The sequence below is a fragment of the Gorilla gorilla genome, chromosome 7, assembly GCF_029281585.2.
Source record: "Gorilla gorilla gorilla isolate KB3781 chromosome 7, NHGRI_mGorGor1-v2.1_pri, whole genome shotgun sequence".
Taxonomy (NCBI): Eukaryota; Metazoa; Chordata; class Mammalia; order Primates; family Hominidae; genus Gorilla; species Gorilla gorilla.
Genome location: NC_073231.2, coordinates 17,882,320 through 17,907,234, shown reverse-complemented (window position 1 = coordinate 17,907,234; position 24,915 = coordinate 17,882,320). Strand labels below are relative to the sequence as shown.

The following is a 24,915-nucleotide window of genomic DNA, read 5'->3' as shown; positions in this document are numbered from 1 at the left end:
CACCAGTTCCAAATGTGTCTCAACTTCGTATCCTTCGTTCCATTTTTTATTGGCTCTGCCCTAACAGAGACCCTCTGTGTATGGATTATACAGAGTCTCACTTATGGATTCTACTTACTTTGGTTTCCTCCGATGTAACAGACTCATATAATCAGTTTGGACTTACAGTTCCAAGCATTCCTAGATGAATATAACATAGTATTTGTCTATAGTCAGTAGAAAAATGAAATGCAACGATATTTAATATTTGGTATGATTATCTTTTGTCTTATTAGTTGGGAACAATCAAATTTTATGCTGTTTATAGGATTTTTTCAGTAAGCTTTACTCTCTTTACAAATATCTGATTATTCTTTTAAATGGCATCTCTTTTAGGGGCTGAGTGGTTTTCTGTATTATTTGCAGCCTATATTGACTCATTTATTGAATATGCATTCATCTTTTAAATAGCTTATATATTTCAGGAGTGATCTGGGTACTAGGAACACAAAATTAAGATAGTTTCTAGTCTCATAGACAAACACATAATTTTATTCTAGTATAAGATTATATTAAATAGTTTTTTTTCAAATACTTAGAACATAGGACACTTTAATCCAAAACATAAAGAAGAGGTATGTTTAAGAATCAATTATTGTTAGTCTTGGAGCAGAAAGTTGGGAGAGAACATTCCAGGTCACAAAAAGCTATGTCAAGGCATGAAGGCAGAAGAGCAAATTACAAGTCTTTTGGGATCACTGGAATGGTGCAAGGGTGACAGTAAAGCTGGAAAAATTGGCAAGGGCCAGAACATAGGAATCCTTGGAGACCACTACGAAATTTGGATGTCTTACTGATGGCTTTTGGGGGAGACCATTAAATAAGTTTAAGTTGGTGACTAACAGTTAAATTTTCTTTCTTCTGTTTTGCTTTTTCAAGATTAATCTGCTTGTATTTTGAAATGAAGTTTTGAAGCCTGTGAGAAGGTTACTATGGTAAACACATGAACAATAAGAGAGTTACAATAAGACAGAGGTAGAGGGGAGGGTGCTCACAAAACTAGGCGTTCAACTGGAGGTAGGAGAATTTACTGATGTGGGAAAAATAAATTGGGGAGCAGATTTTAGAGCCTTTGATGAGTCAAGAAAATCTGGGGTTCAGAGGTAGATGTAAATTTGAAATGTCTAAGATATACAATAGAAAGGCATAATTGGAAATCGAATGGACAGGTCTATGACTCAGAATAGGGAAGATTCATCAACTCAACCCAGATGTGTCTTGGTCCACACCTAACCTAGGGTCACTGAGTGGAGAAACAGATGGAGTAAGGATTTCTGTTCTGGCCAAGTCTCCAATTTCAAGGGGTAGGCATTCCAATAACGTCTCAATGTTTCCATTTCTTATTCAGTATACATTTCTCTGTCTTAAATCATTAGGCAAACTAATCTCTAGGGCTGATTCTTCCATTGCAGCATGACTCTTTCAGTTTTGGCAGCCACAGGAGTGTTTTTTTCCTGACCACAACTGACAAAGGACAAAAATTTTGACCATGTTTTGAACACCCCGATTTTCAAATGAAGAAGCCTGTTCATGGTGGAGGACTTGTTTGACAGGATACAGAATCAATCACAGTGAGGGCACTGGATTTGAAAAGTCTGAAATGTCTGATACCCTTGATGAAAGATTGAGCTAGAATCCCTTCAGTGGTGCTTTAGGAACGTGATAAGCATTTGATGTAGCCAGAGCATGATTTAATGCGTTGCTAATGTATCTAGCCCTAGTGAAACTGATCCCACTTCTTCGACATAACTTTTCTATCCCCCAGTAACCCATTACTAGGAAAACCTTGCCAAGATGGGATATTTTTCTCTGAAGAGATTTGATATGATAAAAGATAGTTTGATGAGTACTGAGCTGGTCATTTTAGCACATTTATCCATATCACATATCTTTGGCTCACACATTTCTCTAAATACCTAAACTATCTGATCATAATAATGTCCCTTGTATATTTTAGATGCTGACTCCATGAAACCCAGCTTCCCTGATGAGTTAAATCTTTTCACAACCTGGCCCCACTCAGAGGCAGAATTACTATGAAGTTTTTGAAGGTTAATACTCAGAGCACCTCACTTGCATAGGTTTCCTCCAAGACACTGGAAATGGTCCTAGCACTGTGCTCACACATCATATAAAAAATTGGCAAAAAATCATGATTTTTTTTTCTTTTTCAACATAGTTATGATCGCTGGGCTTTCTACCCCTACTTCCTCTTTCTCACACTTAACTCTCACATCAGGTGGTGTTGAAATGACCGCAGGGGTTTTGGGGATTCCAGTTCAAGGAAAGGCGAACTGACAGGATATTCAGTTTGTGTTTAGTGGGGGTACGCTTGTGCAGTTGACAGTCAGTATCATACATAGTTAAGTTATTGCCAGCCACTGAGCATAGGAATGGCTCCAGGAATACTTCTACCACCCACTGTGCTGACTCTACTGATGTCACGACAGGAGTGCAGGACCAGATGACATGTAGATGTCCTACATTACTGCCAATCAAAATATAAACATACTGGGGAAGAAACAAGGTTTGAAAACCAAGAAACGTTCTGTCTCATTGATCTGTCTGATGTTGACAGTGGGGTGTTAAAGTCTCCCATTATTATTGTGTGGGAGTCTAAGTCTCTTTGTAGGTCTCTAAGGACTTCCTTTATGAATCTGGGTGCTCCTGTGTTGGGTGCATATATATTTAGGATAGTTAGCTCTTCTTGTTGAATTGATCCCTTTACCATCATATAATGGCGTACTTTGTCTCTTTTGACCTTTGTTGGTTTAAAGTCTGTTTTATCAGAGACTAGGATTGCAACCCCTGCCTTTTTTTGTTTTCCATTTGCTTGGTAGATCTTCCTCCATCCTTTTATTTTGAGCCTATGTGTGTCTCTGCACGTGAGATGGGTTTCCTGAATACAGCACACTGATGGGTCTTGACTCTTTATCCAATTTGCCAGTCTGTGTCTTTTAATTGGAGCATTTAGTCCATTTACATTTAAAGTTAACATAGTTATGTGTGAATTTGATCCTGTCATTATGATGTTAGCTGGTTATTTTGCTCGTTAGTTGATGCAGTTTCTTCCTAGCCTCGATGGTCTTTACAATTTGGCGTGATTTTGCAGTGGCTGGTTCCGGTTGTTCCTTTCCATGTTTAGTGCTTCCTTCGGGAGCTCTATTAGGGCAGGCCTGGTGGTGACAAAATCTCTCAGCATTTGCTTGTCTGTAAAGTATTTTATTTCTCCTTCACTTATGAAGCTTAGTTTGGCTGGATATGAAATTCTGGGCTGAAAATTCTTTTCTTTAAGAATGTTGAATATTGGCCCCCACTCTCTTCCGGCTTGTGGAGTTTCTGCAGAGAGATCCACTGTTAGTCTGATGGGCTTCCCTTTGTGGGTAACCCGACCTTTCTCTCTGGCTGCCCTTAACATTTTTTCCTTCATTTCAACTTTGATGAATCTGACAATTATGTGTCTTGGAGTTGCTCTTCTCGAGGAGTATCTTTGTGGCATTCTCTGTATTTCCTGAATCTGAACGTTGGCCTGCCTTGCTAGATTGGGGAAGTTCTCCTGGATAATATCCTGCAGAGTGTTTTCCAACTTGGTTCCATTCTCCTCGTCACTTTCAGGTACACCAATCAGACGTAGATTTGGTCTTTTCATATAGACCCATATTTCCTGGAGGCTTTGTTCGTTTCTTTTTATTCTTTTTTCTCTAAACTTCCCTTCTTGCTTCATTTCATTCATTTCATCTTCCATCACTGATACCCTTTCTTCCAGTTGATCGCATCGGCTCCTGAGGCTTCTGCATTCTTCATGTAGTTCTTGAGCCTTGGCTTTCAGCTCCATCAGCTCCTTCAAGCACTTCTCTGTATTGGTTATTCTGGTTATACATTCGTCTAAATTTTTTTCAAAGTTTTCAACTTCTTTGCCTTTGGTTTAAATTTCCTCCTGCAGCCCGGCATTGCCAAGTCAATCCTAAGCCAAAAGAACAAAGCTGGAGGCATCACGCTACCTGACTTCAAACTATTCTACAAGGCTACAGTAACCAAAACAGCATGGTACTGGTACCAAAACAGAGATATAGATCAAAGAAACAGAACAGAGGTCTCAGAAATAACACCGCATATCTACAACTATCTGATCTTTGACAAACCTGAGAAAAACAAGCAATGGGGAAAGGATTCCCTATTTAATAAATGGTGCTGGGAAAACTGCCTAGCCATATGTAGAAAGCTGAAACTGGATCCCCTCCTTACACCTTATACAAAAATTAATTCAAGATGGATTAAAGACTTAAATGTTAGACCTAAAACCATAAAAACCCTAGAAGAATACCTAGGCATTACCATTCAGGACATAGGCATGGGCAAGGACTTCATGTCTAAAACACCAAAAGCAATGGCAACAAAAGCCAAAATTGACAAATGGGATCTAATTAAACTAAAGAGCTTCTGCACAGCAAAAGAAACTACCATCAGAGTGAACAGGCAACCTGCAAAACGGGAGAAAATTTTCACAACCTACTCATCTGACAAAGGGCTAATATCCAGAATCTACAATGAACTCAAACAAATTTACAAGAAAAAACAAACAACCCCATCAAAAAGTGGGCGAAGGACATGAACAGACACTTCTCAAGAAGACATTTATGCAGCCAAAAAACACATGAAAAAATGCTCACCATCACTGGCCATCAGAGAAATGCAAATCAAAACCACAATGAGATACCATCTCACACCAGTTAGAATGGTGATCATTAAAAAGTCAGGAAACAACAGGTGCTGGAGAGGATGTGGAGAAATAGGAACACTTTTACACTGTTGGTGGGACTGTAAACTAGTTCAACCATTGTGGAAGTCACTGTGGCGATTCCTCAGGGATCTAGAACTAGAAATACCATTTGACCCAGCCATCCCATTACTGGGTATATACCCAAAGGACTATAAATCTTGCTGTTATAAAGACACATGCACATGTATGTTTATTGCGGTACTACTCACAATAGCAAAGACTTGGAACCAACCCAAATGTGCAACAATGATAGACTGGACTAAGAAAATGTGGCACATATACACCATGGAATACTATGCAGCCATAAAAAATGATGAGTTCATGTCCTTTGTAGGGACATGGATGAAACTGGAAATCATCATTCTCAGTAAACTATCGCAAGAACAGAAAAACCAAACACCGCATATTCTCACTCATAGGTCGGAATTGAACAATGAGAACACATGGACACAGGAAGGGGAACATCACACTCTGGGGACTGTTGTGGGGTGGGGTAAGGGGGGAGGGATAGCTTTAGGAGATATACCTAATGCTAAATGACGAGTTAATGGGTGCAGCACACCAGCATGGCACGTGTATACATATGTAACTAACATGTACATTGTGCACATGTACCCTAAAACTTAAAGTATAATAATAAAATAAAATAAAATAAAAAAAAGGAGAATATAAAAAATAAAGAAAAAGAAAACCAAGAAACATTTTGTGAACAATTTTTAGTCCTCAGAAATGTAAAACTCTAAGCCAAATGTTATTTCTTATGGGCCCCTAGTCTAAATGATCAACAACAACAAAAACACGAAAAATATGCTACAGAGAAGGCAGAACTATCTTTCTACTCTTCCTGTACAAATGACCCTTCAAGATTATCATGTCAAGAGCAATTATAGAGAATGCAGAGAAAACATGCAGGGAAACAAAAAAGTGTCATAGAGATGTGTCTGGTATCAATTAACGAAAGTATTGTACCGTTTTTCTTGATTTTCACTAGATTTTCAGATTTGGAAGGTGTTGTGATTATCTTTTGCTGGAAGTTCATGTTACCCCAATATTTATATGATGAAATCCTAACCTCCAAAGAGATGATGTTAGGAGGTGGGTCATTTAGCAAGTGATTAGGTCTTGAGGGTGGAGCCCTCACGAATGAGATTAGTGCCCTCATAATAGAGGTCCCAGGGAGCTGCCTAGACCATTTCACCACATTAGGACACAGCTAGAAGGCACTGTCTGTGAGAAAGTGGGCCCTCAAGAAACAGCAAATCTGCTGAGGCCTTTATCTTGGTTTCCAGCGTCTACAATTATGACAAATACTTTTCTTTTCTTTTAAAACTACTTTGTTTATGACAGAAAAGACTAAGACACTTTTTTAAAAAAGGAAAATCTTTTCTTTCATAACTGAGGTAACATACAATCGCACAGTCACGTCAGATTTCTACAATTCTGATACCTTACTTCACTAATAATTTCAGTATGTAAGAAGTTATGAGACAGAGATGAAGCAAGGGGATTACCAGGACCTTCCATTAAATTGCCTAGGGACTTTCTCCTTACATTTGGGTCCAAATTAACATAGGACACTTCTAAGCAAAGTGTACAATCCCATCACCTGCAGAGGGAGCCACTTCAGTTCTGACACATTCCATTATATACATAGAGTTAATGTGTATGGGACATTAATGTGTGCATATGACATTTTTCAGTAAATCCATAGACTTCAGGTATATTTACGACCAGGGCTGCATAAAGCCAACCTCCTTCTATATGTGACCAATGCCTCCTGAACTTTCCCCCTTACCACACTTCTGAATATGCTTCCACTTAATTGAATTTTGCTGGCTTCTCCATCCCTATTCAAATTGCTCTGAGATCACCCAAGACATGGTTGATATTTCTCACCTCAGACTTCTCTCGTGAGGGTAATTTTCACCACTGCCTAGTAACAAGCTAACAATTGCTCTCTAACAGCCTTAATGAACAGATGCTTCAGACAGCTTAGAAACTCAAAACCCAAGATGGCTTGGCCTTATTTGAGTTCTGCCAAAGGCTTTGATCTACATTATGTTCAGCCGTGGATTATAAGGACAAAGCGGGGCTTCCTGCACCACCATCCTCTGTAAACCTCTGCATGTTTATTTCTGCTCATGACCCTCTACCTATTTAATTTTTTTCTACTTCCTTTGTCTTGAGGGGCCATCAGGATTCCCAGAAAAGGAAGATAATTTTTATCAATGCTTGAATAGCCCTGCTAGTGTCCAGGTATCTTTTTTCTCAGCAGAGCCTGTGAAAATTTGTCAGTTAGGGGGATGGCCTTGGTTGTCTTAGTCCTCACAATTTCCAGGAATTTCAGACATTTCAATTTTAACTGGAAATGTCAGCCAGCCTCCATTTGTCTTCCAGCGCTTCTTCCTCTAAGTGATAATCATGCCCTCAGGGCAATGCTGTGCTCTCACTTGCTCTAATGGTTTTCAAATTCAAGTCCTACCTTATTAGATTGCAGCCATATGCCTGAGAATTTGAATGTCTCTATGTTGAAACGGTCCATATAGGCCAATGTGCATTCCACAAGATTGCAAATTCTATCTGGCTGGACTCCAAATCTGATATGGAAAAAAAATGTGTCTGCCAAAAGGTAACATCATACCAGTCCTTGTCGGCCTATTGCACTTCCTGTATAGTTGTCCACTGTATCCAGTATGGCCGAAGCAATCAGAGGAATCACCTTGTCTAACCCATGATATTCTAGTATTCACCTCTAAACACTGCCGTCTCTAAGTACTGACCACACTGGACAAGTAAAAGGGAAATAAAGGAATCAAAATTCCCATCTCAACCATTTCTTAATGAGAGCAACAATTTCTTGTTTCCCTCCCAGAATTATCTATTGTTTCAAGTTTATTACTAAGGAAATCTTGGTTCTAAAGATTCTTGTTTAGCACAGCCAATTAAAACTACGTGATAAAGATTTAGCAGATATCCTCCTTGTAAAGGGTAAAATTCCCTATTTGCACAAAGTACCCCTCCCAAGCTCGCATTCATAAAAAGGCAGGGGACCATGCTTATACGATCACACTTTCCAATTCATAACTCTACCCTTACCGTGTTTGCCTGAGCAGCACCGGGAACCCTCTCAGGTTCACCTCCATGCTCTTCAGAGCAAAATTACCCTCCCTACTACTTTACACTGGGCAAACAATCCTAAGCTATATTACTGACAAAAATGACTTTCCTATCTACTTTACACTGGGCTAAAATTCCATAGCTAACAATCCTAAGAAAGTTCTGTTTACACTCCATACCCCACATCTTAACCTTATCATTGCCTGAAGTATAAGATCTCTTGCAGAGATGAAGCACAGAGATCTTGACCTCTCAGTTCATCTTTTCTTTTTTCAGGGCTTAGCCTTTAATTAAGGGAGTAAATTTCTTCAGAGCATATAGATCATGCAAAAGTACCACTGCCCTTTAAGAGTTAAGAGAGAGACTGGGGAACCTCCTATGGCTTTATTCACTGCAGCTTATCAGATGTCAGACCATCCAGAGGCCTCTGCCCATAAGTAGTTGCAGCCACTTGGGGATTAGTCATTAGCATAAATAATCACTTCCATTCAGCAATACACATCATCATCAGCATATTCCCCTGATTGCTATTTCTGCAGTAACATGTCAATAATTGTTCCCCAGGCTTTTCTGACATTTTGCTTTTCAGTGTCCTAATGCTTGAACAGAAAGCATCCTTTTGAGAGTGCATCGTTACCTGCACCTGGTCTTTAGCTGTGTTTATAATTTTGTGAGTAACCAGCGGCATCACTGAGTTATTTTGCTAGTGAAAGTAATATATTTCCTAGCTGTCAAAGAGGCATGATAAACTATTCAGAACTAGAAAATGTGGTCTCACTGAGTTTATTTTTCCCACCTGTCACCTCCTCCTCTCAGAAGTCTCGCTTTTATAAGGGCTTTTAACAATGGCCAGGGAATAAAATTTTTATTTAATTTGCCATTTTTCCTGTGACTCCTTGTCTATCCACTTACCCATTTCCCCCAGATATATCGATTTCCTACAAATTCCACTGATAAGACTCATTCCAGTAACTATGCCTTGGATTTTCACCTTTCCATACAAAGGCTGATAGGCAGCAAACACGGCATCAAACCTGCATAGTTGCCCCCATTTCTTCTTTTCCTTGCAAAAATAATAACAATGAATATCTGAGCTATTGTGACTTATGGATCTAAAATACAACCCTACTCAATCCACAAATCAGAGATACCATAAAAGATCATGTTGTCAAATCAGACACACAAATCAGAGATCTTACCCAGTATCAAATACAAGAGCTCAGGAAATTTTACCCCAAAATTAGTCCCCTGGTATGCTGTTTATTTTAAATTAAAGGCTCTTGAAATTCAGCAAAGGCTAGAAGAGGCTCCATTTTGATACTCTGTTATCTACCATAGGACTAGACCTGCGAAAGAGAACACAATTGCCTTCCATCCCCTCTCTGAAATCCCATTCGTTATCAGGTTAATTTCTGTCTCTGAGGTCCAATTATTCTCCCTAATAATCATTTACTTACCCTCAAAAGAATTACCTACATTCCTCATTCCGCCACCCCATGAGGAAGAGCATATAAGCATCTGTACTTCGCTGAGTTATTGTTTAATCACTTTCCTTTATTCCCCCATGCTTATACACATCAATACAATTGTACACCTTTTTTCCTATTAATCTGTTAATTGCCAATTCATTTCAACAGACTTAGACTTGATCCTTCAGAGAGAAGCCTGGAATTTCCCCATATGAGCTTTACTAATAATTTAAGGAATCCAAGTAATCACAAGTCTCAGAAAAGCAGGGTAAGTATTAGGGCCTCCAATGTAGTTTTCCAGATGTGTTCTGGTACTGTATCAACAGATGTGCTCTCCCAGTGACACATGCAGTCACATTCCTTACACTGCACAGAAGGAGGCACTCTGGTTATTACATTTTTTATATTCAGATAGTTACATAGATAACGGGAAATTTTCTCTGGAGTCATGCCTCATGAAAGTGTAACTGGTCAGGTGCGGTGGTGGCTCATGCCTGTAATCCCAGCACTTTGGGAGGCTGAGGCGGGCAGATCTCGAACTCAGGAGCTCGAGACCATCCTGGTGAACAAGGTGAAACCCTGTCCCTACTAAAAATACAAAAATTAGCTGGGCGTGGTGGCGGGAGCCTGTAGTCCCAGCTACTCAGGAGGCTGAGGCAGAATGCCTCCCGGGAGGCAGAGCCTGCATGTTTTTTGACCTCATGAAATCCTAGAGAATGAGGTTTGTGCTTGGGAAAAACAGAAGACAGTCACTCTCCTGCTAGCAAATACCATTGGTTTGTTTGCCAAGAGATCTGTCATCTGTGAGTTTACAATAAAAAGTGATGATGTCATTTGCTTTCTTTCCTGGGATCATATTGTTGTCCTGGAAAAGGGATTCAATGGATTACATACCCCCTATTTACCATTTCCTTACCTGCCTCAATTTGTATTTGTAATCCTGGATTCTTTTTCCAAAAAGTCATCCCTAAATTATATCTCCAAGTTTTCCCAAAATGGGATCAATCCCTAGCTCTGCTGTATGCAGGCAATGAGAAAAGAGTGACGATACACTTCCATCCTTCTCTAACATTTATCTTTTCTGCTGCACATTATTTGATCCTACCCATGCCCCATTTATCCTATGTACACTTCAACCTGTTCTCCTACATGTCTGTTTAACTCTGCCTGAAATCAACTGTTTCCCCTTTGGGAAAAATCTTTTATTGATTTCTAATTTTGGTGTTCTTCCAATTACCTGTACAAAATTTTCTCTAATTTTGCTACCTCTTATAAATGTATCCTTTCTTTGAAATGTCATTACTTATGTAAACATCTTCAAATTATGACTAATAATAGCTACCTCATTTGGGTGCCTACTATTTGCCATGAACTTTTCTAGGCAACTTACATGATTAATAACTATATCAATCCTACAAAATAGTCATCATTGTGCATATTATACTCTTTTGCCCAACATCATATAATTAGCAGAGTCAAAATTCATTATCTCACTTTGTGTCTGACTGCCTTCAAAATGCACCATATGATGTATTGACTCTACTCTGCTTCATAGTTTTCTCTAGAACTGTTTATATGTTTTACCTTTCCTACTAAATGATAAGCACTTCCATGGGAAGTAGCATGCATTGTTAATTTTATTATCTCTCTTCACACTAAATATCATCCATCCATATTGTAGCAATTTTGTAATATTCATAGAATATACACATGAATGAATGAACTACATAATAAAAGTAAAGGCCACATTTTCTGCTTATATTGTAATCCCTGGGGTAGGAATGTAATATCAATATATCTAGAAATTATTGCTGATTATATGTTCAGCTTGTTATATTTGTTGGGCTAAATGATAGACTAGTTCAATGAAGACCCAGAGATGCAGGGTCGTAAAGAATATAGAAATTTAAGTTGAGATGGGAGGATTGCTTGAGCACAGGGGTTAGAGAACTGACTAGGCAACGTAGTGAGACTCCTTCTCTACGATTTTTTTTTTCCAGTTAGGCAGACTTGGTGCTCTGTGCCTTTAGTCTCAACTACTCTGCAGGCTGAGGCAGAATTGCTTCAGTCCAGAAGGTCAGGTTTGCAGTGAGCCATGATCGCACCACTACACTCCAGCCTGGGTAACAGAGCAAGGCCCTGTCTTAAAAAAAAAAAAAAGTTATATATTTCTCATATAAAGCACTGAGCTAGTAGCCTGCCTTGGATCAATCAAATCACTCATGCACCAAAGTTGTGGGTCGCCATCCTCAACATGAAGCTTTCAGGGTTACTACGGACATTGCCATTTCCAGCCAGCATTGTGAAGAAAGCACAAGCCCAGAAGAATAGATATCCTTGCAAACAAGTCATATGGAAGTTGCATACATAAAATCCTTTTTCATTCTGTTGGCCAAAACAGTCATAGGGTTGTAAGAGTCGACTGGAAAATGTAGCCCCTGGCTCTCTAGGTGGCAATGTGCCAGGCAAAATCTCAGTTACAAATGGTACCTTAGTTAACGATGACGTGATGTAGGATTTTTTTTAACCTTACAGTGGTGCAAAAGTGATACACACTCAGTCTAAACTATATTTCAAGTACCCAGCCATTCTGTTTTACACTTCCACTATAATATTGAATAAATTACATGAGATATTCAACACTTTATTATAAAACAGGCTTTGTATTATATGACTTTACCCAACTATACACTTAGGTAAATGTGTTCAGCACATGTAAGGTAGGCTGGGCTTAACTATGATGTTTCATAGTGAGGTATATTAAACGCATTTTAGATGTATGACTTTTTCAACTTATGATTGGTTTATCAGAACATAACCCCATTTTAAGTCAGGGAGCATCTGTATTATATGTAGGTTAGGACAGGCCAATGTGATAACAGCCAATTCCCAACTCCTAGTGGCTTAAAAGAATATTTTATTATTTATCCATTCTCCATGTCCATCATAGGTCAGCGGAGAGCTATGCTCAATATTTTCTCATTGCTCTTACTCTGAGGTCCTCGTTACCACCTGGATCTATGCCTGATGCTAAGACAGGAGGAAAAAATATATAACTCCTATGAGTCTGACATTGACATTTGTATGGTCTAGCCCAGTTATGACACATATCACTTCCATTAAAAGTACCTGGTCAAAAAAAAATTATTAGGCAGAACTAGTCATGAGAAAGGTCTCAACCAACCACAGCTGGCTATGAATTACAAACCTAATTTGTACCTAGATATTAGACACATGCCAATATACAGTGAGCAGCAATGACATTTATCACATTCTAGAAAAGGTGAAAGATGAATCTGGTTTATAACAAACAATACTCAATATTGGCCTACCAGCCTGAAGATATTTCACTGGGGAACAAATTTCTCCTGTGCTAAGCTATATGGTTTGGATGCAATTGACTTCATGCTCCAATCCAATAATGGGCATTTACTGACCTAAATCAATCAGCATAATCTTACACACCTGCTCTTAGTTGATTCGGAAATTGGCACGTAGCATAAATTAGTCAGCATAAGATTAACAGTGTTAATGTTAAACCTGAGGGAGACACATACTCTAAGTACAGACAAGAAATATGTAGCCTTGGCAAATGTCAGCACCCACCATTTTAAGGGGGATCACTCATATGAAAAAGTATCATTTTTTGACATTGGTGAGCTACTCGATTAAATCAACCTTGCAGTTTTATTATAAATGAACTGCAGATGCAGTTCATTCTGCATATTCTGTTACCGACAAAATAAAGACTTAAGTGATCAACTTGGCCCATAAAGCTTAAGAAAACTTGCATTAGTGTAATTATGGAAAAGCAATGGCTTATGAGTTGAAATGTAGAAATGTTACTTACAAATAGTGACACCAGAATTTCTCCTAGAAACCATATTGAAAATGGCTTGATGAAATGAGCCAATTTTGTACTTTAAAACTGTGGCTCTGCTGGGTTTTGCCAAGTTTTCCTGTGGGAGAACTAAATGACCCTGAAAATTACAGAGAAAAGCTTTCAGAATTCTTGAGATCACCTGAGATATACACAATAAAAGAAGTGGAACATGGTTTAAAAAAAAAAACTGGGGGACAAAAATTGCAATATCCTGCAAGCTATGCAATTAACCCCTTACTTTAAGTAGTCCCCTCACCAAAAATAAAAAAAAAAATCCAGTAAAGTCTATCACCCTGATGAATGTTTGGCAACAGATTTATTTTTGTAAATGAGTGTCAGGTTGGGGTTTTGTAGAAGCAAAGCTCCACCTCGAGAAGCCAGAGCTCAGGAGGCAGAGAAGGCCAGGAGAACATAATCGCACTTCAACCCTAAATAAACATCAGCCAAAATTGGGGGGAGGATTTTGGACTTGAAGGTATGAGGAAATTTGGAAAGGGAGAAGCTTGGATATTCCAAGAAATGAAGCTTAAACCTCAAGAAAACATTTTGATAACTTTAAAAGTTCAAGGTAGGTGAACAGAGCGATTTTTCTTTCTCCACAGTCTGTTGACCCAGAATCAATGTAAGGGCGAAAAAGTTTTTGCTTCTCCCACTGAGGGGCATTAAAATTGGCAGTGATTGTTAGTAAACCTAAACATATTCAACAGTGTATCCACACCAGTGAAAAGAACTGGTCTACAAGGTATGCTTTAAATAGCCAGGTCAGGAGTGAAGTCTTAAATCCTGCTCCCAATCTGTCACTAATCAGGAATGGGAACCTTACTGGGACTTGTACTAATATAAGTCCCAGCAAGTATCATGTGGAATAACATTAGTATAAAATTCCCTTTGACTCTATAAATCTATAAAAAGCAATAGTAATTTGAATATATAAGCAATTCATTTAACACTTATGCCTAATATCTGTACTAGTTCCTCTACTAGCCTGTGACAATACTATGACACTATTTGTATATGCCATTTAAACTTTCAAATTCTTTTCCCATATACCTGGTATTTTCTTTGTAAAAATACTATGGAAGAGGATTGGCAGTTAATATTATGGCTATTTCACTGATGAGGAAACTGACGTAGAAGTAGAGTGAGGGCAAGGAATTTGCCCAATGTTGGACAACAAATAAATTATTGAACAATAACTAGAATCCAGATTTTTTACCTTTTAACTTAAGGATTTTGAACCAAAAAAGAATATAAGATACATTTTACATATATATATCTCCAATACTGTACTTTATATTTTATTCACTATACTTTATATTTATTGTACTTTGTTATATATATTGATACTATATTACTGTACCACCATATATTACCAATAAATAGTATTAAATATATTTTTATATGTACTATATATAATATATAGTATTGGATATATATTATTTTACATATATTATATATACAATACTATATATGCATATATAGAGAGCAATATATATAATATATATGCAACAAATAGTATCATATATGATGTTCTTTCTTGTATTATATCTGATACTATTTATTGCCCCAGGATAAATAATGAACAATAGAAATAATAAATGCCCTGAGGTGCTGTAGACCAAAATGGAGTCAACATGGAAAAGCAACAGATGCTTAATAGAAAAATATTTTTTTTCAGACAGACAAGTTTGCAGCACATATATGCTGGCATTTTTAGGAAGGACTAATATCTCATATCTAACTGAAGTAAACCACAGTCATAAATTACAGTACCTGAAGTTCAGTGAGTTTTCAAAAATACATCACCCACCAAAGATTAATCTCCAAGATCAACAAGCACTATTTGCAACATAGGAGAGTGAGTCCACTGACAAATGGCTCGGAGAAAGGAAGCATTTGAAGGTGAAGATCAGTGACAAGTGAGACTCCATGGGGATTAAAATATGAAGACCATTTTGATTCACTATTTTTTGTATTTCCAATGCTGGAATGGAAGCAACCAGTAAAAATAATGAAGGTTGCAAATGTGAATAAACAAAACACATCACATACCGGGAGGATGGGGACAAATTTAGCGAACAGAAGTTAATTCAAAATAACTTTGACAAAATTGGAGTCCAGGGAAATAATTTACTGAGTCATGTACCTCAGCATGTGTAAATACATATGAAATAACAAGACTAGAGTTACAAATAGTATAACAAGCAAGACACAGCCATGATGAGCAGAATCTGCATACTCTGGGGACTTTGAAGTATCCAGGGGTAGAGCATTATGCAAAACAATTCGGGCACCGAATCACTCCCTGACAGTAGTAGCACTGATGCATCGATCTTTTATCTTTGGGATGCATAATAAAAAAAAAAAAGGTGATGATTTTGTAACTTGTTGCATATTCCACAAGTTCCTTCTTCCATTTTTGCCAGATTTTATTTTCTGCCTGCTCTCCCAAATTTAGGCATTCCTATTTTCCTGTTTTTTCTTAATCGTATCTCATTTTTATGTTTTTTTCATCTTTCCCATGTTTTCTTTTTTAATTTACAAAAATCACAGATACACTAGTACCACCTTATTGGTGGTTTTGCTTTTTACAGTTTCAGTTACCCAAGGTCAATCACAGTCCAAAAATATTAAATGAAAAATTCCAGAAATAAATGATTCAAATGTTTTAAGTTGCATGCCACTATGATTACTGTGATGAAATGTCACCTTGTAAAAATAAGGGCTACTTGAAACAAGCACTTTGATACCATGACAATCGATCAGTTAACCAAGATGGCTACTAACTATAATAAACCCTAGTTTTATACTTGTATTGTTAAGTAGAATTAACATTTCAACCTAATTAGACAGGTTAGTTTTAATTCCTTCCCCAGGATTTAACTACTTTCTGTAACTCCAAAATTCCCTTACAATTGATCATGGGACTTATCACCATTCTTTGTCTAATCCCATCTCTGTGCCAAAGACACTTCTGCTAAGAAAAATAATAAAGTCACATTTTATCTCTTTCAATGAAGTAGAGGACAACAAGCATTGGAGGTGACTCCAGCAGTAGCAGGAATCCAAAAGCACTGAAAGGACACAGGCCCTGGCTTTCCCCTGTGGCAGCAGCATGCCCCAAAGGAGGCATGTTGGATGAAAGAGTGATGGAAGTGGAAGCTCTGGAGAGAAGTTCAGAGAAGAATGGACTGGAAGATGCATTGGGGCGCTGCTGGACATCTCAGTAAAGAGCTGGCCCAGCTACTAAGATTGCTTGCCCTCAACTATCTCCTCCCTCTTCCAACTCGTCTTAGTCCATTGTATGTTACTATAACAGAATACCATAGACCAGGTCATTTTTAAAGAACAATGATTTATCTCTTACAGCTCTGGAGGCTGTGAAGTCCAAGGTCATGTGGCCTGCATCTGGTGAAGGTCTACTTGCTGCATCACCCCATAGCAAAGGCAAGAGAGTAAGAGGGGGCCACATTAACTTTTATAAGAACACCACTCTCGAGAAAACTACTCCTGATAACGACATTAATCCATTCATGAGGGAACACCATCCACGACCTAATCCCCTCTTATTAGGGCCCCACCTCCCAATACTGTTGCAATGTGGATAAAGTTGCCAACACATGATCACTGAGGGACACGTTCAAACCATAGCACAACTCTATTCAGATTCCATCAAGTGGCGCTCCACCTGGCTTGATGTACAGCACTCAAAAGCAAAAAGGGACCAATATTAGTGAACTGAGCCAGAAAACCTGTGCCCTTCTAAGAGAACAGTCATTACTCAGCACATGTGAAATGGGGACCCTACATGGCCAAACATCAACATTTGTTATTTAAAGAAAAGCTGCAACTATAAATTTCATGTGTAACATTTAATTTTTTAAACCTTGACAATTGATTGCATTTTATTTTTAAAATATTATCCTGGCTAAACAAAATGGATCTTCAAGACATCTGTGGCTCATGGCAGCCAATGAACAATTTGTGTCTTGGTTTAAATTCTAATCTATAATACAAAATTACATCGATTCCGAGCCAAAATGTGTTAAGATAATTTGCTTCCTTTTTAAATTGATCTTATGAGGATCCTTGAGGAGCCTTAAACTCTGTGGGCTTTGGGTAAACTGTTATGTAAAACATAATGATAATAAAAGCAAGTTGTATTTCTATAATTCATTGGAATTTGTTGTAAGAGTGACATGAGGTTTATAAGTATCTATACCACCCGACACCTAATTTCAATCTTTGTTTCCACTAAAATTTTGAAAAGCTATATTTAGATCTTTAAGTAAAATGAGCACCCTACTGAAAGTAACCATAAGGTATTTTAAGTGCTTTCAATCTCCAAACAAAACATTGACAATTATAAATTATGAAAGTCAAATAGAATCAAATGACGATGTATGTGACCTAACTTCACAATGATATACTTATTCCATTTCCAATATTAGACTTCATAACCTAATGGCCAAAGAGAGGTAAAGCATTTAGGTTAGTGATATTACCAGCCAAAAAGGATGGACACTGAGTGGAACAAAATTTCCTTGATTAAGATGAAGAAGGTTACATATAGATAGTATTTTAGATTTTAGTTGGAATTACTCATTTCTGGCTCTAAAATATTGCTTTATTAATTAACATAAATTAGAATCAATTCTGTAGGAGCTATTTTTTTGTTTTACTTTTTAAACACCTTCATCTCTAACATGCTAAGTCAGACTGAAATACTTAGCTGTATAAATTAGTGTATCTCTTTAGAAACTAGAGTATGAAAGTAAAGTTTAAAGAATAAGAAAAATAGAGAATAAATTGTCAGTGTCTAATTTAAATGCTACCACTGAAATTAGTATCCTTATTCCAGGTATTGCATTTACATGATACTATAAGCTTAGAGACCAAATAAAACTAGTATGGATTAAGAAAAATCAGCTTTTAAGTGAGCCAAGATCACACCACTGCATTCCGGCCTGAGGGATAGAGCAAGACTCTGTCTCAGGAAGAAAGAAAAGAAAAAAGACAAATCAGCTTTCAAAGGTAAATACTGTAAAGAAAATATACAAATCAACTTGCACTACAAACTCAGTTTTTCTAGCTACTGCTTGCTCCAACTGTTATTTTTCATGGCAATAAGTGAAAAAGTAGGAAACAGCTATGTTTCATCCAATATCTATTTCCTCCTTTTCATTACAAAAATTGCTTTGTATCTCAGTGATTTTCACTGAGAATAAAAACTACATTTTCCAAACTACCTTGCAGCTAGGTGTGAACATATGGCTGATTTCTAGTCAAGGAGGTGTGACCATGAGTGATTTGTGCAACCTTTGAGCCATGTCATTTTAAAGGAAGAGTTCTCCTCTCTTTTTGTTTCAGACCAGGTCACTGGCTAGAATAGAAAAGTTACGGGCCATCCTGCACTACGTGGTAAAAGTCAACATCTTAGAGGGGCTGCAGGAATATTTTAAAATGAACCTGGGCACCTGGCACAAGGTCATCTTCATACTACTTCTGGCCAGTCCGTATAGGAGAGAAATAACGCATATTTATTTTACTAGGTCAATGTAAGTTTAGGTCTCTTTATAGTACCTATATATGATAACAAATAAAAAATTTGGTCAGAACAAGATCAATAATAGCTAGCCATCACTTAGAAGTCAGTTGCAAAAACACAGTAAGTGTCCACAGGCAAACTAGTGTCCCTTATTACGCTGTGGGAAAGCATTTTGGGGTGTTATACAAAATCCTGATAGGGAAAACCGTGTGCCTCAGAGCTTGTAACTCTAAGAGAAACTATGGAGAAAAACTGACAAAATTGGTACGTATTGGGTGTTTCTTGGCACTTTCAGCAAAGTTCAATTTGAGTGACAAAGATCAATGCTAGTAAGCGTATGCTGAAATTGAAAAGAACTCAGTTTTTAGACAGATTTTTCTCAGCCTACAATCAGAAACCCAAGGTGACTAGGATCTGGAAACTTGGGGCCTTGGAATATTGATAAAGACAACTTAAGTAACTTTTTACAATGATTCTGAAAAGGTAGTCCGGGAAAGAGATAAATCTGTGCCCCGAAAGCCTTCACCTATAAAGGCCAGATAATAGGAGTCCATTGAACAACTGAAAATCAGATTAAAATTACTGCCTTATTCCCTCAGCCTATTTTCAGATGGCTTCAAGGAAATCACCATTATATCAGGAGAAAGGGGAAGAGAAAAAGCAGAAGAGACAAGTAAATAAATATGTTTTTAGGCTTAAAAACCTATCCAAGTGTTATCTTTGCTATGACCATTAACATATGAAATTAATCAGAAACTAACCATCAGAAACGTTTTTGACTAAATTATATAATTAAAGAAACTACAAACCAGTCCCAAAAATTCCTAGGCAGCCAGTAAAACTAAAATTGGAGTTCCAAACATACACAAGAAGAAAACTGAGAAAAGCTGGTCCTCTCCAAGAAAATACCACATGCTCACTTCAATTATGACTTGCGCAGATGAATAGGCAAGGAAGGATCTTTCAGACAGCACCATTTGAGGTCACAGAGGACAATGGATAAGAAAGATATCTTCCAGAGCAACCAGGAGATGGCCTTAGCAAGAATCCTACTCAGCTACAGTTCAGAACACCTCTCTAGTCCAGCCCAGTATTGTAGGATATTCTATATGAATCACTACCTTCTGGGGTTTCTCATTTTTGCCTTTTCCAAATACTTGTTAGTAGTATGGTTTTACGATTCCATAACCATTGTGCATTGGATGTGTCCCAGGAAGGTGACATGGTTTAATTTAAACGTGATTCAACAGGAGGAACACATCTCTCAAATTTCTAGGGCTTGTAATTGAAGTCAAGCCCGGTTCAGAAATTTGGATTGTCTTTCTTGGGGAAGAGCAACCGTCTTCTATACTTGAGAAGAAGAGAGTGTATTGACATTTGTGTGACCAAAAAGATATATCATGATGAAAGCTCTTTGCTCCCAAATGCCCATTCTTCCCTTGTCCGAGAGTAACAAATATTTAGATATTTTAATTGATATTTAGCTGAGAACACACTTGTCAGAATATAGACTTTATTCTCAAGTTTCTCACTCTTCCCAGGCTAACGATATGACACCACCTTGGCCAGTGATCTAGAAGAAATAGGTAATATAAACATCTCAGAAAGTTAAACATAAGGTTATCACATGACCCAGAAATTCTATTCCTACCCAAGGGAATTAAAAAAATAAGCCCATCCCAAAACTTGTATATCATCGCTCACAGTAACATTATTCTTAATAGCCAAAAAGTGGAAGCAGTCTAAATGTCCATCAAATGAATCGATAAACAAAATGTGGGCACATCCATACAATGGAATATTATTTTGCAATTAAAAGGAATAAAGTACTGACACATGTTACAACAGAGATGAGCCTTGGAAACACGCTAAGGTAAAGACAGTCACAAAAGGTAATACATTGTATGACACCATTTATATGAAATACTCAAAATAGTCCAATCCATAGAAAATAAATGTAGATTAGTGGTTGCCCAGGATGGAGGAGAGGGGAAATTGGGAGTGATTGCCAACAGGTAGAAAAGAAGGCAGGAGGTTTCCTTTTGCGGTGGTGAAAGTTTTCTGGAATTAGTAGTGATGGCCGCACAACTCTGTGAATATACTAAAAACCAATGAATGGTACACTCTGAAATTTTTTTTGAGACTGAGTTTCACCCTTGTTGCCCAGGCTGGAGTGCAATGGCATGATCTTGGCTCACTGCAATCTCCGCCTCCCAGATTCAAGTGATTATCCTGCCTCAGCCTCCCCAGTAGCTGAGATTACAGACACGCGCCACCACACCCGGCTAATTTTGTATTTTTAGTAGAGACAGGGTTTCTCCATGTTAGTCAGGCTGGTCTCGAACTCCCGACCTCAGGTGATCCACCCGCCTCGACCTCCCAAAGTGTTGGGATTACAGGCGTGAGCCACCACACCGGGCTGTGAAATTTCTTAATGTGAATTTTACATTGTGTAAATTTCACCTCTTTTTTTCAAAATAATATCAGTGTCAGTCCATTTAGGATACTATAACAAAATAGCTTATTCTACGTAGCTTATAAGCAACAGAAATTCATTTCTCAAAGTTGTGGAGGCTAAGTCCAAGATCAAGGCACCAGCAGATTTGGTATCTGCTCAGGGCTCATTTCCTAGTTATAGATGGTACCTTCTCACTGTGTCCTCACAAGCTGGTAGGGTCGAGTAGCTCCCTGCTGCCTCTTTTATAAGGGCACTAAACCCAATCAGAAGGGTTCAGCTCTCATGGCCTAATGACCTCACCTTATAATACCTCACCCTGAGGGGTTTAAGGTTTCATCATATGAACTGGAGGTGGTGGGGAGACACAAACATTCACACCATAGCAACCAGCAATGTCCACATCTTATAAAGAAGAAGTGTGTTCTCTCATTCTCTTTCCTTCAGCTCCCTGGCAAGAATGTGGACATGATTGTAGTTAATTGTCTTGGATACGTAGATAAAAGCAACTCACTAAGGAGGAAGAAGATTGAAAAAGTCTTGTGTCCTGGTACTAGAGAGTTAACCAAGAAGTCCTGGACAACATTATCCTAGACAATCAGGTGAAAGATAATTTAAATGATTAAGTTCAATTTAGTTTAAGCCTTTCTTACCTTGAGCCTCTGTTACAACAGCCAGATCTTTGTTGTAATTCAAGTAATACAAGAATTCAAGAACTTTCAAAATTGCTGGTAATTGATTTTTATTATCTTTTAATTTCTGTCCAGCCATCCCTATAGAGGTTGACATTGCAACTAGAAAGTATTTCAAGAGAAGTGATGTGGTGCTGTGTCAGAGTGAATGAGGTTCATTGTTAGACAACCCTAGAACTGAACGTATTCAATCTACAACTGAGTTTTGTAAACTCACTCCCCATATATTACTTTGACTAATTTAACACCTCCACTCTAGCCACACTTTTCCCACTTGTAAAATAAAAATAATAGGAGTCTTAAGCCTAATATATAGGAAGGACCCAATAAATTGTAGATTTTTAGAAAACGTACTCACACTTGGAATATTGCTTGAGATTTTAGTTTTACTTGCTATATGCAAGGTTTTCTCCAAGTAAACTGTTACTTTTATCTCTTTGTCTATGCCTTTTAAATGCCCTATAGCTTTGCAGTTGTCAACCATACAATGAAACATCACTTCTGATTAATGGTCAATATTACTGATTATGAAATGAATAAGATAAGTCAACAGCTATGATTTGCTATGGCTAATAGTATCAGTAACTAAAGGATCAGGTAGAACAAATTAGAAATCTTTGTGATAAGCTATTTTTTAAAGCAAGTCAAATTAGATAATCTTTTGTAGATACCCTATGGGGATAACAGTGTTCTTGAAAAGCTGTTATTCATGCCGATGGGACATGCAGAAACTAAAGTGCAGTCTCTAGAAACCTGTGTCACTCAGCCTGATGCATGATGTCAAATTGCAGTTGACAGACAGTGGGGAAAAAAAGTTAAATTACTGTCTGACAGTTTTAAATGAACTTTAAATGAACAATTCATCTCTCAAGCTCAATATGCTGTAGGCACTTACAAAATGAAACCTAAGAAAGTATTCTGTAATCAGAATTTCCTTAGTATTTAATACCGTCAGATAATAAACACCTCAAATATTGCAATAAAGTATAAGGTTGGCATTATATGAGACACAAATTTTTCAGACTGAATACTTATTACAATTTTGTTAAACCAATGTATGTATCTGCAAATTCTGAATTTAAAATGGGAATATCTACAGATTATTTTTGCAGAAGTATTACAAATTACAATAACTGCTACACTGAGTAAGGACAGAAAACAAATGCACAAGGGTTCTCCATTTTCTCACTTCGTGAATAAAAACAAGGGTAGGTCCATGACTCTTCAGGTCATTCTCAGGTAATAAAAGTTCTTCCTGTCACTTTTGTCTCAAAACAATCAGTTCAGTAATTAGAATATTCAATCCAATGTAATAACTAAACAATTCTAGGTTCATTTAAACATATTTTTTTTCATGAAGCCGAAAAAGAGGGCATGTTCAGCTTACTTCTCCTCGCCACTTCTTTCTCAGCTTTTAATAATTTTGGCTCGTCACCCTTCAGGGAAGGAGAGGTAAGAAGGAACAGACAGAAGCAAGAAAAATGGTAGCCATAACTTACTTAACGCTAATCTACACTGATGCTCTCCAGGCCTGGAGGTCTTCCAAGTGGACACTCCCCTCATGGGAGATCCCTCATTTGAAGTTTCCTTGGTCCAGGCACTTGCCTTGCTATTCCAGCTGCCACACTGCACATACCTGGACACTGGGTGTGGCACTTCTAATTCTTTTTCTGCTGAGTTTTTTTTTTTTTTTGAAATGGAGTTTCACTCTTGTTGCCCAGGCTGGAGTGCAGTGGTGCAATCTCAGTTCACAGCAACCTCTACCTCCCAGGTTCAAGCGATTCTCCTGCCTCGGCCACCCAAGTACCTGGGATTACAGGCATGCACCACTAAGCCTGGCTAATTTTGTTATTTTTAGTAGAGATGGGGTTTCTCCATGTTGGTCAGGCTGGTCTCGAACTCCCGACTTCAGGTGATCCACCCGCGTTGGCGTCCCAAAGTGTTGCGATTACAGGCATGAGCCACCGCGCCCGCCCAGAGGTTCTTTTGCTTCTCAAGATAGCCCTCTTAAAGAGAAATTAAGACAAGCCCACTCCATGCATTTCACATTTATCACATCTATTATCAAATACATAGGAAAGACCAAAGCATCCACTGTTCTGACAAGCTCTACATTAACAGGAAATTATTTTCTCTCTGTCCTCAGACAGACAAATCCAGTTGCTTGGATTTCAGAAGCATCAGTCAGACATCAGTTTACTGCACCTAGATCCAGAGGACACACATCGAACTCTGAGTGGCCTTTACTCCTTCCCTAGGCTTTAGGTGAAGGAATCTGAACTCAGCATATTGACAGAGCTCCCCAAAACCTTCTGTAAATCCCTATTCTTTCCTCAAAACTGTGTTACAGGCTATAAATCAATGACTGGCTATAACACAGCCAGTTTGGAAAACTCCTTTGCAAATTCTGCAGAGGGCTTCTGTACTTCGTTTTTAAATGCAGCAGTAATTGCCAAGAGACCTCAGCTGAAATTGAGAGTAAACAGCTGTGGTTCAAGATTTTTTTATGTAAATAATTTCTTTTTGCTTTTTTTTTTATTATTCCATCAATCCAATTTGTTTTCTTGCTTAGACTTTGAAGACTGAGAAATGTACACCTTGCTGGGTAGTTAGACGGTAGGACAATATTGAGAAGTAGGACATGTATCAGTGGAAGGAGGCTTGACATCATTTTTGCTTTTTATGGAGACTATATCTAAATAGCTATCATAATCTTGATTAGTAACTGATCTTGATTAGTCTATTTAGAACACTATCACTTTAAAAAATTATCACCCAGAAAACCACCTTGAACTGGATGTGCTATATTTATTTTCCTTTGCACAGCTATTATCTTACGTTCCTCGTAATCTTTACAAAATAAAGCAGGTTTATTTTTCCAAGTTCAACTTTCTGCACTAACTCAGAAAGAATTAGCTGGCTTAATTTTCTG

At 37.9% G+C, this 24,915-nt stretch overlaps 1 pseudogene; it reads right to left on the bottom strand.

Annotated features, from left to right (window-relative positions):
* The window catches only part of LOC101137743 (zinc finger protein 654-like), a 29,549-nt pseudogene extending 7,487 nt beyond the window's left edge, over positions 1-22,062 (bottom strand).
* Between the last annotated feature and the right edge of the window lie 2,853 nt (positions 22,063-24,915).